Below are 15,715 nucleotides of genomic sequence, written 5' to 3' on the forward strand. Positions count from 1 at the left end.
TTTCCCTTCTTCCCTTTTTTCCCCTCTCTCCTCCCTGATGAAGGAACAAAGTTCCGAAAGCTAGGAATGTAAATTTTTTGTTCTGTTTTGTGTATCTATCGGCTGTACTGAGCTGAGGTAAGTACTGGCCAGCCCCTCTATCTCTCTGAAAGTATATACATGAGTAGTGTATATAGTTGTTGCAACTGTTTCATGTCAGATTTGAACACTAAAGTCTTTAAAATGTGTTATCACAAAATCCTTGTTCTATTCCCATGTGATATCTCTGTGATAGCACTTCATCTGCACAAAAAATATATTTTCAGCACTTCACAAAAAGCTTTCATCCCTACTGGCACTTCCGTCACTGAAGGGTGACTCGCACTCTCCACACATCCAGAAGGTGAGCTCATTTTATAGGTATTAGCGGGGCTTGGTGGCTGTGCTGGCTATCAGCCAATTAGAGTTCACTAGCCAGAAATGGGCTACATTTACTTGTTTAAGACTGAGTCTATTCTTACAGACTATTTGAATTAAAAGGTTGACAGTTGGTATTGTTGCTGAACACAGTACATTGGAAATACATGCAAAAAAATGAGGCTGAATTACAAGTGCCACAAGAAAAGGTGGTGGTTGGGCCTCTTCATCACTTATTGGCTCGGTCTGGAAGACTTCATGTTGACTGTCTTGTTTTCCATTACCACTGTAATCTAGAAGTAATTGTATTATAATTTCACGGTTAAGCTGAATGTTGGAAGTTGTGTTGGCAACACTGATCATGGATTACGTCAGCATTTTCTCTCTCACATCTCCCCTCTCCACAACAGCCTAAAATATTCTCTTAATTCTACCACCACCAATGGTGCAAACCATCTATCTTTTGAGCTACTTATAAGTTTCCAGAATGAGAGTTTCACTCTGCAGTAGAGTGTGTGCTGATATGAAACTTCCTGGCAGATTAAAAATGTGTGACCGACTGAGACTTGAACTCGGGACCTTTGCCTTTCGCGGGCAAGTGCCCAAACACATCCATATCAGATACAGCTAGGAGAATAATGGAAGTCTTGCAACTTGTCCACAGTCAACAGCTTATCCCTCAAAACTGACGGTATTAAATTCCAAACAAATAAAAATAACCTGCAGATACTCGAAGTAGAGATTGATGGGCATCCACTGGATGAGAGGTTCCATATGTAAAATTCTTGGGCATCCAGATGGATTCAGACAACAAGCATGTGGATAAGTTAACAAAAAACTTCCTAAATTCCAACCACCCAGGGCACCCCATTGTGGCCGGTTACTGTGCTCCCACTGAGAGAATCTCTGCTCTCGTTGACCAACACCTTCAGCCCATTACCTGGAACCTACACTCCTATATAAAAGATACCAACCACTTCCTCCACCAACTCCACAGTTCCTGTCTCACTACCACCCAGGGCCCTGCTCATCGCTATCAATGCCACCTCCCTTTACACTAACATAACTAATTGCCCAAGGCCTTACTGCTGTTGAACATTACCTTTCCTAATGCCTGACAAATTCCAAACCAACAATATTGCAAAAACATGGACGAGTAGGAGAAACCTTTGCTCAAGACATCGATACCGAAATTATCACTGGAGGATAAAATACAACAAGCAATAATCAGTCTTGAAACCTGGGCTACAATACAGGAAAGGAATTTATGACAGAAAGTTGAAACATACAATGCAATTTTATATAGGACAAAAGCTGTTTCTTAGAACACATCCCAAATCCACAAAAATTGGAAAACTGAACCATAAGTGGCAACTACTATACACTGGACCATACATAATTATTAAAATCCCCTACCCAGGAGCATACAGATTGGTACACACAAACACAGCTAAAGACAAGAGCGTTTACCCACACAAAGACTTGAGAACGTCCATATATTGAAGAAGGGCTGTATACCCTCAAAGTTGTATATATGTATAATAATATTAGACTTAGGATGCTGGAAAGTCACATTCCAGGATATATGTTAGTTGATTAGGAAAATTTTTAATTGTGTTTTTTTCTTTTATGTCAAATGTGTAAATGATAAGATTGGTTATAACAAGGAAGAATTTTACTTTCATGTGTCTAGAGACGATGATACTCTAAGCACCACACTTTGCCTTGCACGTAGCCCAGTTGTAAACAAATAAACAAACTTGTGAAACGCACGGTAGCTCACAGTATAATCACAGCTCACCGCAACGTAAGTGGTAGCAGAGTGTCACAGTGCATGCACATTGGGGAGCAAACTAGTCAACAAACTGCAAGTGCGTGTGCACCAGACAGGCACAGCTGGGAGTGTTGGAGTGCCCAAAACAAACAAACCTGATGAGCTACAGTCCGCAGTAGCATTTGTAAAGCCTTTTGAATAAACAGGGACATAGAAAATTAAGGGAGAGTCTATACTACAACTATGACTATCTACCCAATACACACATAGAAAGATAAGCCAAGGGAGTATATACACGGGAAAGGGACACTAAACTACGAGATATTTACTTAAGCTACATTACTATACACATTATATCCATATATGTACAATATTTACAAATTCAAGTATTGAAAGTGCACGCACTAATTATATTTGTTGGACGAGAAAGGTCTTGCTGCAGGTAAACAAGCGAGTACAGTATAAGTGGAAAACTGAATAACAGATCGCATCACGCCTCTAATACACTTTATCTTTCAGATTTATAAGTTAAGAAGAAATGCACACTCGACATTAAATAAGTTTTGCTGTAACACAACTGCACACTGATGTGAATGAATACATGGTTGAATATATGAAAAAGGTATTAGTAGCCATCGAGCCACTGTACACTTGTCTATGAAGATTTAGATTCAAGTTAGTATTAAGTTTTTTCTTGCAGGGAACAATGCATCGACATGTCCTAAAGTGGAGAAAGATAAATGCTTGTAGTGTGCTAGGTACCATATAAACATAAGAAAGGATCACACCACAAGTAAATGTAGTTGTAAGCTTATGATATGCATGAATGTGATAGTGTGAAAATATGTGTAGAAGAAAACAGTTGCAGTACATTACATATCATGATGCTGAACTAAGGTTGAGCACTACCAAGTAATTGAGGGGTTGAAACCAAACTATTGTGAGTGCTGACTACCCATGAAAGTGTCAAACACCTGAATTACATTGAAATTTTTATGCACATTTATTACTTACGTAAACATTGTTTTATGCTCATTATATGTAACATATTGTATTGATGATACAAGTCTGTAAACCTCAGCACATGAAAAGGTTATCCTTTATTCAATGACCATAACAATTAAATATTGAGCTGCACATTTGAACACTGAATAAGTATCGGATGTGATTGGTATCATCAGATTTGAGTTGTGTTTGTAAACAACAAACTATTTTGTTCTTAGGATCACAGTTAAATATGTTAACAAGACATAACTGAGCACATAAATTCCTTTCCATGGAATTTCCTCAACCCTGTAGAATGTAGATCCTTCCTGAAGAATACTAGAGAGGTGAGGCCATTCGTAGTTATTTGAGGGCACAGTATCTATTGTAGCGACTATTGTTTGCTACTTTGATTCTTTATGCTCCGACGAGCAGCCATTGTAAATTGAAGTGAAATGTATGTCAATTTATGCTATAAATGAAAACTGAATCTATTATTGTATGAATGTTATCTGAAGAATGTATAACCAAACGAGAGTAAAATGTGTACTCATACAATTGGAACCAATAATGTAACAAAAATGAATACTTTATATAAAAGGGGGAGATAATGTGTCGCAGACTATAATGTATGTGAACAACAATAATGGCATGTCAGCAAACGAGTAGGATAAGTGTAATTTGTATTTTATTATGTTATGTGTACAGTAGGTGGAAAGGAAAGCACAGGAACTTCATGTAATGCAACTGTATGAAAGACACTCAAAAACAAAGCACAAAAACATACGAAACCTGGATGCAAAGTGTTAAGTGTGAGCCTGATAAACTAAAAATGACAATACTTCATGTAACATGAATTTTCTGTGCTCGTCAATGTCATAAAAGCAGCAAGGAACTTGGCTTGTCAACGGATTTCGGATGTGTGGCTGGTCTCCCCACTGAACAAGTGACAGAGACGAGGTGAAATAAATCCCTCAGGCCGCTGATATGGAAACCAGTTGACACTGCATCAAAGGTTTCACAAAGGATCATGCTGCTGAACATGAGCTTCATGAATTCGTGCAGTGAAAGCTACTGTAAATGCATGATACCAACAATCTGCCCTCATATTGAACATGTGAGCGTGAACTGGGAAGATAATGGACGCTGCGCTGCACACACATGCTTCGAAAGGTGTAGATGCTGATTGACAGCAATGGGACTATGTGGTTACAGCAAGCACTTTGTTAGGAGAGAAAACTTATACATCTATGTGATTAAAAAAAGCTGCATGCCCAAATAAATTGATAACCATTGAGGATAATTCTGATAACCGAAAATGAAGACTACGCCCCCATACGACCAGGGAAATAAGCTCAGACACTGTGCTCTTCCGTATCACGTCAGTGCACAGTGTGGGGCAATGTGTTGAATCATATTATTTTTTTCGTTCTTTTCTTTTTATACATGTAAGCTATATGTAAACTGAATGGGATATCCACAGTGCCAAAGGTAAATTAACGAGTTGTTTTGTGACAAGGATAATGTTTTGATACATCTGCATGAAGCAAAAGAAGAAATATGCTCTTCCATTTATTAATTCCTGTATCTCCACCTGTTTGTTTCTACAAGTGGTAGCGAGCGGACGTATGCTCGGATCCGTCATACCAGCATTGTTAAAAAGTGTGTATCTCAAAAGTGTTATAAAAAGTTATTAGAAAGGTAAAATTAATTTGCATGTGTGAGATGTGCATCTCTGTCTGTCCATCATTTCACCTGCCACTGAGATCCTGCATCAAGAGGTTCGGAGCAGACAAGAGGAATTTGTGTGAGCAGCAGAGGAACGAGCCTGCATCAGCATTATTATAATCAAGACTACACAAAATGGAATTAATGTGAATCATTACCTGTTGATACTGGAATCAGTTAAAGTTCTCCCAGGATACGTGTACAGATTTATAAATTACCTTCCAATTTCTATCAAATATTTTCCAAATCAATTTTTTCAGATTATTCAAGCAGCAATTATTAATCAATTTCCACCATTATCCCCCCACACATATACATATGCCACTATTCACCAACACGACATTCTTTATTTCAGTGACTGCTTCATATCCAGTGCCATATGGATCCTCCCAGCAATACCAGATTTTCTGAATACATCAATGGATTGCAACACGAGGATAGCTGAGCTCAGTGGTAAACGGCACTGCGCAGCAGTTATGTGTAGCAAGTAGGGCACACCACAATAAGTCTCTTGTTATGGCAATGAGGCCACATGCTGGGTTTTAGTGAAACAAATGGGTACTGGAAGCATATAAATAAGTCTGGATTTGAAGGCAGGGAAACAGCCTGGCATATTGTAAACAAAGAATGTGAACATAGAGAAAAACCAGGCTGCAGCAACATTGCATTAGAAGAAAATGGAATACTGTTGAATGAACTAAAGTCTGTATGTGAAGCCTTCATTAAACATTTTAGTAAGAAGAAAAAGATGAATCAGCCCTGAAAATAAACACAGTTAAAATGAGTAATTCATTTTTCCTAAGGAATGTAACAGAGTTTGAGGTCATGAATATAATTTCAAAACTCAAAGTAAAATCGTCTAGTGGCTGGGATGACATATTGTCCACACTACTTAAAGAATGCAAAAATGAGTTAATAAAATCAATAACATGTCTAATTAACAGTTCAATTGGCCAGGGGACCTTTCCAGAGCTTTTAAAAATCACTGAGATACAACCAGTGTATAAAAAGAGTGTATCACAGACATAAATAACTACCGGCCAATCTCTTTGACTTCAACACTTGGCAAGCTGCTTCAAAGAATAATTCTAGATCAAATGGAATCCTTCTTCTGTAAATACTAACTATTAAACGAAACAGAACATGGAATTCGAAAAGGGCGATCTACAATAACAGCATTAGCAACTTTTTTCCATGAACTACTGAACAGGCTGGATGAAGAAAACAAAGTTATAGGGACTTTCCTAGATCTGTCTAAAGCATTCGATTCTGTGAATCATGCAGTACTGTTATCCAAGTTAGAAAATTACGGGATAAGAGGAGTAGCTCTAAAATTACTAAGTTCTTATCTCTGTGATAGAAGACAGTGCACAAAACTAAATTATAAGAATTAAAGTAAGATCCAAACAGTAAAGTCAGCATACAGAACTCTCAATTGTGGAGTTCCCCAAGGAAGAATACTTGGACCATTCTTGTTTATAGTATATATTAGTGATATAACACAGCCACAAAACTCCAAACTAGTGAATTATGCTGATGATACATCTTTTATTAGCTCGGGCTGTACAGAGCGGGCAGCATTCCAAAGCAACAAAGAGAACTTTGAGATTATCACAGAATATCTACCAGTGAATAAGCTTACACTGAATAAGGCAAGACTGTAGTAATAAAGTTCTTGCTACATTTTAATAATACTCATACTCAATCACTTTCTACAGTTGAAACATAAGTTTTTAGGCATATTGATTGATGAACATCTCACTTGGAAAGAGCATATCAGCTCCACCTGTAAAAAGGTTTCTAGTAATATTTACTTACTAAAACGTCTTGCAAATATAATAGCTCCCTGTGTGCTTAAACAAGTGTATTATGGGTTAATACACTCGCATCTGCAATATGGGATCGAGGTTTGGGGTGGGGCACCCACTGTCTATATGGATCGCATTTTCAGGCTTCAAAAGAGAGCAGTTAGGATAATACAAGGAAACGCCAGTCCTGTAGGGACTATTTAAAAAATTATAAATTACTGACTGTGTACTCATTGTATGTATTTAAGACCATAATGTTAGTAAAAGAGAACAAGGAAAACAGTGTAAAGAACAGTGACATCCATAATTACAATACTCAAGCCAAAAGTGACTATCATAGGATACGGGCTAACAAGAAAGCTACAGACCACCGTCCATATGTAACTGGGAGACAATTCTATAATAAGTTGCCAAAAAATATAAAGCAACTCCAAGGCAATCTTTTCAAGGGCAAGTTGAAAAACGTGTTAATAGAATGGTGTTTATACTGATTAAAAGAATTCTGAGCTGCAGTACTGTTAGTTTATTCTTTTACGTACTGCAGTATATCAGTGGTGGTATTGCTTTAATTGGCTAATTGATATATATAATCATGATATGTATGGAGTGATATATAATGTGCTAATGTGTTTATAACATTATTGCATGGAATGATATACAATGTGCTACTTGATGTATATATCCATTCTTGGAATGACATGATATTGATATAATTGTACAAAATAATGACGATGTCAAGACTGTAAAGTTAACATGGACAAATAAACATTATTATTATTATTATTATTATTATCATCATTCCTTTTCATCGCCAGAAGGGCGACACCGGATAGCAGACTACTGGGCTCCACCAGTTGCAGCCATGAGTTCGAGACTGGGCCGAGCCTGCCACCTGCAGTAAGTCCTCCTTGAGACTCGATGTCACAGCCGTGCCGATCTGCCATCTGCACCTGCTGCTTCAATAATGGGTTCCCAGCAGTGCTTGGCACCACAGCACCAGCTGCCAGCTAACTTCTGCCCATGGGCAGCAGGTTGCACCTTGTACACAGAGGCTCCACACACCACCACTGCAGTCATGTGTGGAGACACCATTGCACCCCAACACGACACACCAATGACGTCAATGGCCATGGCCTACAAAGGCTTCAGATCTCAGCAGCACAAGGCATTGGTTCAGTAGTTCTAGGTGGAAGCAGCTGCCCGTTCATCAGTCCCAGCAAGGGTCAGTGAGGAGAGGTGTGCCCATCTCACCATGTATCGAAATCAATAAAAGTTCTTTGTAACTGTTAACAGCATTTGCCCTGGGTCCCACCATGGCCTGTCACCACTGCTCACTCATCCCACAGCATGCCCGGCACACTGCAGAATGGTGGTAGGAGAGCCAAAGGCACCACAGTTGACAGCAAAGGGGTTCCATCCCTGCAGTATCTCTGTTAGAATGAGTAAGATTATTTTTGATCTTGTGAGGTGGCAGTCATGGGATTGAAGTTTAGGGGACATTATGATACAAGGGTTACCTTTATGAGACTGATGGAGCTGGTTCACTTATCACAGTTTAAGGGGAATTCTGGAGATGAATGTTTGGTAACTGTTCACTGTACTCTGTATAATTTACTTGGGCACTCTGCCTCTTAAACTGAATTGGTAGCTGTGAATTGCTTTATTTGTAATAATTTTGGGCAAACAGTGCTGAGTGTCCACATAGCTCACAATTAGACAGAAGTAGGTTGATAGAGTACTCTTCAACTACCTGTTCTATCGACATTGGTTTTATTATTTCTCTTTGTTTTTCTGAGTTGTGAAAATGAGTAAAGTTGAGATAGTGGCAAAGTCAGACACATGATGAGTCGCGAGTAAGGCGGCTTTACAGTTGTCAGTCAATTAGGTAGCTCATTTGAAGGCAGATACTGTGGTTGCAAAAAAAGCATTAGTGGACAAAGAAATTGAAATAGAATTAATGAAGTCTCAGGCACAAGAGATGGATTTGACTATTGCTAACCTCATTTCTTCCTTCTCTGGTAAGGCACTGTGGATGTGGTAGCATTTGTAGAAGAGCTCATGACATCGTTCAACTTAGGCGGTTGGTCGGTTAAACATTTATCACAGATTGGTCGGTTAAACATTTATCACAGATTGCAAGGTTACATTTGATGGGGGAAGTGAAGTTGTTTGCAATGTGCAAAAAAGCATTACACAATGCAGAGACTTTTGATCAACTGAGACAGGCATTGGAACAACAGCACAGAAAACAGAAGAGTGAGCAGTTGGGTATTGTGTCCAGAAGGCATAAAGAGGCAGTGGAGGATTTCACGGATATGGTTAAGAAATTGAATGTCCACACCTATGAATTGAAGCAGAATGAAGAGGTGAACAAAGTGGTCCTGTAGAAGACCGAGCAATGGGCATTCAATATTTTTCTGAGGGGTTTGGCACCAGACATTTCTAGGAGGGTGTGGGGGCATCTAAAAATTTCCATGCAAGAGTTAGGTTAGCACTGGAATATGAGAAAATTGACAGACTGACAGAGGTGAGGGATTTAAGACATGCTTGCGTCAGATGTAAAGTGCTTTAGTTGTGAATGAACAGGACATATGCAGAGGAACTGCTAACAGCAATGAAAGAGTGGAGGTAACAGAGTTGGCCAACAATTTAATGGGAATGGTAGCAGGGAAGTGTAGGTCATCAACAGGAACACAGAGATGGTTTAGAGGTGATCCAGGGGGAAGGAGTGTCCGACAAACTTAGCAACGAAACACAGGGTCACTGACAGGAGTTCTCAGTAAAAATAAATTAAGTAAGAACGAATGCAGATGTTGTATGTGCCATGTGTGTAACAGATGGTAGGAAACATAAAGTTTCGTTGGACACAGGGGTGCATGTGTCAGTGGCCTCAAAAGAGTTAGTGAGTTAAGAGGAGATAAAACCAAACATATTACAGTTTGTGTTGGGTAGGGGATACTGGTACACAGCCATTGTGGTCAATAGTGATGAGTTTTTTGTTCAAGACAACCAAGTTAGGCAATGTGATAAAGTGGTGTCTCATGCAAGCAAGACCTATAGTTGAATATGGTGGTGAGGAATTATTATTTAAAAGAGAGAGAGAGAGAGACTTAGATTGGCAAATAGAGTGACATACTTCTGATGTTACCTGTATGGAAGTAAACCCAAGGTAGTTATGGACCATGCTGCTTTGGAATGGTTACAAGGTTTGAAGGACCCAACCGGTAGATTACTGAGTTGGGCATTGCAACTCAGTGAATCTGAGTATGAAGTAATGCATAAAGCAGGGAAGAAACAAGGAAATACAAGTGGGCTAAGCAGAAAAATAGCTGTAATGCAGGCACTAGGTCATAACTTCAGGGACTGCCAAATAGGGAATGTGTAAACAGTATGGCAGCCAACATTGGTTTAGCATGTGTCATAGATTATTATGCACTTTTACAGCACTATGGGGGATGCCAGATGATAAATCAGGGTGGCAGAAAAGTACTAGTGGAAGGGAAGGAAAGAGGATGTTAATCGGTAAATCAGGAATTGTGTGGATTGTGCACAGTGAATGAATTTGAGTTGCAAGTATGAGCTGTTACAGAGGCTGCCAAAAGCAATGGAACCATTGTTTCATTCGGGTGAACATGTTAGGCCCATTCAACCAAACACCAGCAGGTAATCATTTTGTTCTGAGCGTAACAGACCAATTTTCTTGTTACATCGACATAGTGCTGATGTTGGACCAATAAGTGGTCCCAGTGAATAAGCGGATGTTGAAGTTTGGGGTGCCAGAGATGATAATTACAGACCAGGGGAAGAGCTTCATGTCACACCTGATAAAAGAGCCATGTCAGTTACTAAAGACAAAAAAACTGAGAATCAGTTCACTTTACTCACAAGCCAATGAAAGGATGGAACGGGTTCTTTAGACAATTGGGAAGATGCTTAGTTATTACATGCATGCTCACCATTCAGATTGGGACACTTATCTATCGATCTTAGTGAGTGCACACAACTCCAAAGTACACACTAGCACAGCGTAGTCGCCATTCGAGGTGAGGTACAGGAAAAAGACCCCATCACCATACAATAAGATTAGCCAGAAAAGAGGGGTGGTACAGGAGTTCGTCAAAATAGTGAGGAAGTGTGGGGAAAGGTCCAGTGAGCAAATACTAAGACACTGGAGAAGCAGGAAGACGCAGTAAAATGAATGTGAACATTACCTCAGTATAAAATGGGTCCATGGGTAATGGTATCAAGTCCATATACCTCAAAGGGAAAGATGAAGAAGTTTGTACCAGGAACCATTCCAAGTAATTGAAACTACATGACCAGTAAATGTAAAGTTGCTGCTGCCAACAAGGACAACAACTGTGAATGTTGGGTGTCCATGACCATTCAAGGGTACACCAGAGGCAGTGCCACAAGAGGTATTGGTAAAAGGAAGGAGAAGAAATGGAAGGATGAGCAACAGGAAAGAGATGTCCAGAAACCTCAGGCCGTTATGAAATGAATATTTTTCTTTTGTGTATATTGTAGGGTATTAACATTGTTTTGGATAAAATTATACATTTCTGTAAGTGTATTGAGATGTGCTGTTCGGAAACAGTAGGCTTCTGAAGGTCAGGGGAGTGATACTGGTCTCTGTCCTCATGGTGCTGTACAGAAGAAAGGCCGACGAAGAAGAATGCTAGTTGGTGATGCTGTACTGCTTCACTGAGGACGGAGTGCGGGTGCTGCAGAATTATCGCCTAGATGGAGGAGTTTTGTTTTCCAGGCATCATGATGTGGTGTTATTCTACCACAGGTGGTCATTATGTTTAGTGTGTGGGATGAAATTAGGTGGCTGCAGAAAGTGTTTTCTGGGATGCAACAGTTGACATTTAGTAGTGGGAGCCTAAAAGATGTCTCAAACGAGCACAGGAATTTGCTGGGGGCATTTGTACGATTTGCCAGAACTGCAGCTAGTTGTGGAGCCAAGCAGCCATAACTTACCATTCTACTACTATGGTGTTGCGGTGGGTGTGAAAGTGGATAGCACATAATTGTATCACAGTGCTCAAGTGTTACACAGTGCACACTTACCTGCTGAAGTTAGCAGAAGTTGGGAAATTAGTGCAAGTAAGAGGAAGGGGTGCTACTATTAGCAGATGATGGGGATCAATGTGTCGTGCTGACTGAAGGTGAGCTCTAGCAATGCCAGAGTGGGGTAGTCACCATATGCCTGACTCGCGTAATTGGGATGAGTAGGAGTACATACATCATGCAACTCTTCAGGTGTAAAACAGAGAGATTTCCTTACCAAAATGATGTGAAATGGAACCATAATTTCTGAAGGCAGGTTTACACTGGATATACTCCATGTACAACAACTTACAGGTAGTTGCTAGTTGCTATGAGATGCAGAAACTCAGGGGGGCAAGCTGTCTGGAATTACAATGCAATGGACTGTTGATCACATTTCATTTAGCAGCTACTCTGATGGGAGTTACTCTACTAAATGTGACACAGCTCAGCTGTACTGGTCAGATGAAGCTCTACAGATGTTGTCCAAAAAACACCTTACTTTCCTTAACTACACCTGGGAACATAGCCTTGTCGTTCAAAAAGCTGGATGATAGTAGTCCACGGGGGACAGATCACTGCAGAGCAATTGTTGCAGCTTGTGGAACAATATCGGCATGGTAGACATCAGGTAACCAAACTTGAGTGTCACAATTGCTAGCACTGATGTGACTCTGATTCTGCATTGCCAAGCTCTCATGTACTTAGAAATGACGAGTCATGCAGAAGTTCAACTCAATGGTAATCAAAGTTACTGTAAACTGGATACCCAAATTGGGTGATGAAAGATAGTCTTTGAGTCAGGGGTTAATGCACTAAGTTGCATAGTAATTAAGAATAGCCAATTTAGTATTGGGTACCACAAAAGAGAACTGAGACAGGGTAAGACCCAAGGGACCGGGTCTTGTCTTTAGCGGAGGGCAGTGTAGTGCCATGGCCCAGTCTTTGGACAGTGTTGCGGTAACAGCCACTGGTTGGTAGATGCCATTGTGGCAGGTCACAATAACAAACATGCCAGTGGCTTCTAAGTGAGGATAGCTGAGCTCAGTGATAAGTAGCACTGGGCAGTGGTGACATGTAGCAATTGGGGCACTCCAGAGAAGTCTCTTGTTATGGAAACCCGGCTAGGCGCTGTGTTTTAGTGGAACAAATGGGCACTGGAGGCATAAAAATAAGTTTGGATTTTAAGCAGGGATCACTTGTTCTCACTGGAGGCTAGCAGTATCACCACAATGCAACAGCAATGCCAGATGAGTGGGCTCTGCCAGCTGCAGCCATGGGTTCGAGACTGAGCTGCGCCTGCTGTCCCACTAAGTCCTTCACAGGACTTGGTCTCTCATCCCTGCTGATATGCCACCTGCACCTACTGCCACAGATGTGGAATTCCCAGCAGGACTTGGCACCACATTGCCAGCTGCTGGCTGACTTCTGTCCAAGGGCAGCTCATTGTACCTCAATCCCAGCAGACTCTACACACTACAACCATGGCTGTGTGTGGACCCAAGTGGCCATCTCCCAAGTGGAAAATCATTGTACCATAAACAATATGTTGCTTATGTCAACGGCTGTGGCATATAGAGGCTGCTGGCCTCAGCAGCATGAGGCACCAGTTCAGCAGCTCCAGGTGGAAGCTGTCACCTGTTCATAAGCCCCAGCAAGGGTCAATGAGGAGAAGCGTGCCTGTCTCATTATGCCATGTACTGAAATCATTAAAAATTCTTTGTAATTGTTAAGTGTTTTCCCTGGGCCCCACAGACTGTCACCACTACTCACTCATACCCAGCATGCTACAAGTAGCAGACAATACATGATCTTTAGTGAATTACTGAATAGAGTTTTTTAGAAAAACACTGTGTAATGCTGTGACTAATTTTTAAATTGTAAATAGTTCAGTAGATAATGATCTTTACAATGACCACAAGATACATAGTTGTAAACAGTAATGTAACTTCAGCATTGAAATTCCTGTAAATGATAGTTATCAGAATAAGTAAGAATTTTAGCAGCAGCCTGTGTATTTTGAAAGTAACTGTTCAAAATAAATACTTTATGAAATTTTATATAACAAATCAGAACACCAAATACTTTCTTAATTACTGTAAAATTACTATCACACTTAAATTTTTGTGAATATGTAATTTTTCATTATAACTTTACAAAAGTGTAATGGTAATAGTGAATGTGTCATCATGGTTTATTACTTTTTTTTATATAGTATGTAACACAAATATATGGCACAAACTGCAGGACACAGTCCTCACACATAGATTAAGAAATTATGTTATATGAACATGGGTCTCGAAATGCTTTGTTTCTGTGTTACAACTCGTTTTCTCCACCTTAATAATGATGGGAAACACACATCAACAAAATGCACCAGCATACCACATGCAACTATTTCTCACAAGAGATGCCCTCCACAGGCATTGATGCATGCATCAAGTGACCACTGTGTATGTCAGATGTGCTTATGTATCCCTGGAGTATTGCATATGGCTTCACAGCCTTCCATAATACGGGCATGGAGACTTTGAACCTCTTGTATTGGGGTTCCATACACAAGAGCTTTCAAATGCTATCCCACCCCCCATAAATAAGAGTCCAGTGGATTTAGGTCCGGAGAGCGTGGAGCACAGGCAACTGGTCCATCTCTATCTATCCATCCATCACCAAATCTGTTATTTAGAAGCTAACAGACATTAAGACTAAAACGAGGAAGTGCATGAAGTACATGTTTTGTCACACGGCTGAAAGGACTTCTGTTAACAGATCAGGTAGAACATTCTCTACAAAATCATGAGAACTTTGTCCATTGATCCTGGGTGGAAGAAAGTGAGGCCCTACCAAACAGTCACCAACAATGCCAGCCCAAACATTGACAGACTTGCGTCAACAATTGCATGAGGATTGACGTCTGCTGATACATATTGATTGTGAAAATTTACAATCTGATTTTGTTGAAATCATACCTCACCTATGAACAGCACCATTGCACTAAAATTAGGGTTGACACTTTGTTAAATAAACCATTCACAGAAAAGTAACCATGCAGTAAAATCCATTGCTAATAACTTTTGCACACACTGTAAATGGTATGGATACAGCTGGTCCTTGCATAACACTCACCAGACAGTCATGTGGTCAACATTCATTGTTGCAGCTACTTGCCTTGTACAGACACTAGGGTCATCATCAACTGCGTGAGAAATGCTGCCACCTGTTGTGGTGCCCATATCCTTCTAGGCCTCCCCTGATCACAAGTTGTTGTTGTTGTGGTCTTCAGTCCTGAGACTGGTTTGATGCAGCTCTCCATGCTACTCTATCCTGTGCCAGCTGCTTCATCTCCCAGTACCTACTGCAACCTACATCCTTCTGAATCTGCTTGGTGTATTCATCTCTTGGTCTCCCTCTACGATTTTTACCCTCCACACTGCCCTCCAATACTAAATTGGTGATCCCCTGATGCCTCAGAACATGTCCTACCAACTGATCCCTTCTTATAGTCAAGTTGTGCCACAAACTTCTCTTCTCCCCAATCCTATTCAACACCTCCTCATTAGTTATGTGATCTACCCATCTAAGCTTCAACATTCTTCTGTAGCACCACATTTCGAAAGCTTCTATTCTCTTCTTGTCCAAACTATTTATCGTCCATGTTTCACTTCCATACATGGCTACACTCCATACAAATACTTTCAAATACTTCCTGACACTTAATCTATACTCGATATTAACAAATTTCTCTTCTTCAGAAACGCTTTCCTTCCCATTGCCAGTCTACATTTTATATCCTCTCTACTTTGACCATTATCAGTTATTTTGCTCCCCAAATAGCAAAACTCTTTTACTACTTTAAGTGTCTCATTTTTCTAATCTAATTCCCTCAGCATCACCCGACTTAATTAGACTACATTCCATTATCCTTGTTTTGCTTTCGTTGATGTTCATCTTATATCCTCCTTTCAAGACACTG

This window comes from Schistocerca piceifrons, chromosome 1 (assembly GCF_021461385.2).
Source record: "Schistocerca piceifrons isolate TAMUIC-IGC-003096 chromosome 1, iqSchPice1.1, whole genome shotgun sequence".
Taxonomy (NCBI): domain Eukaryota; kingdom Metazoa; phylum Arthropoda; class Insecta; order Orthoptera; family Acrididae; genus Schistocerca; species Schistocerca piceifrons.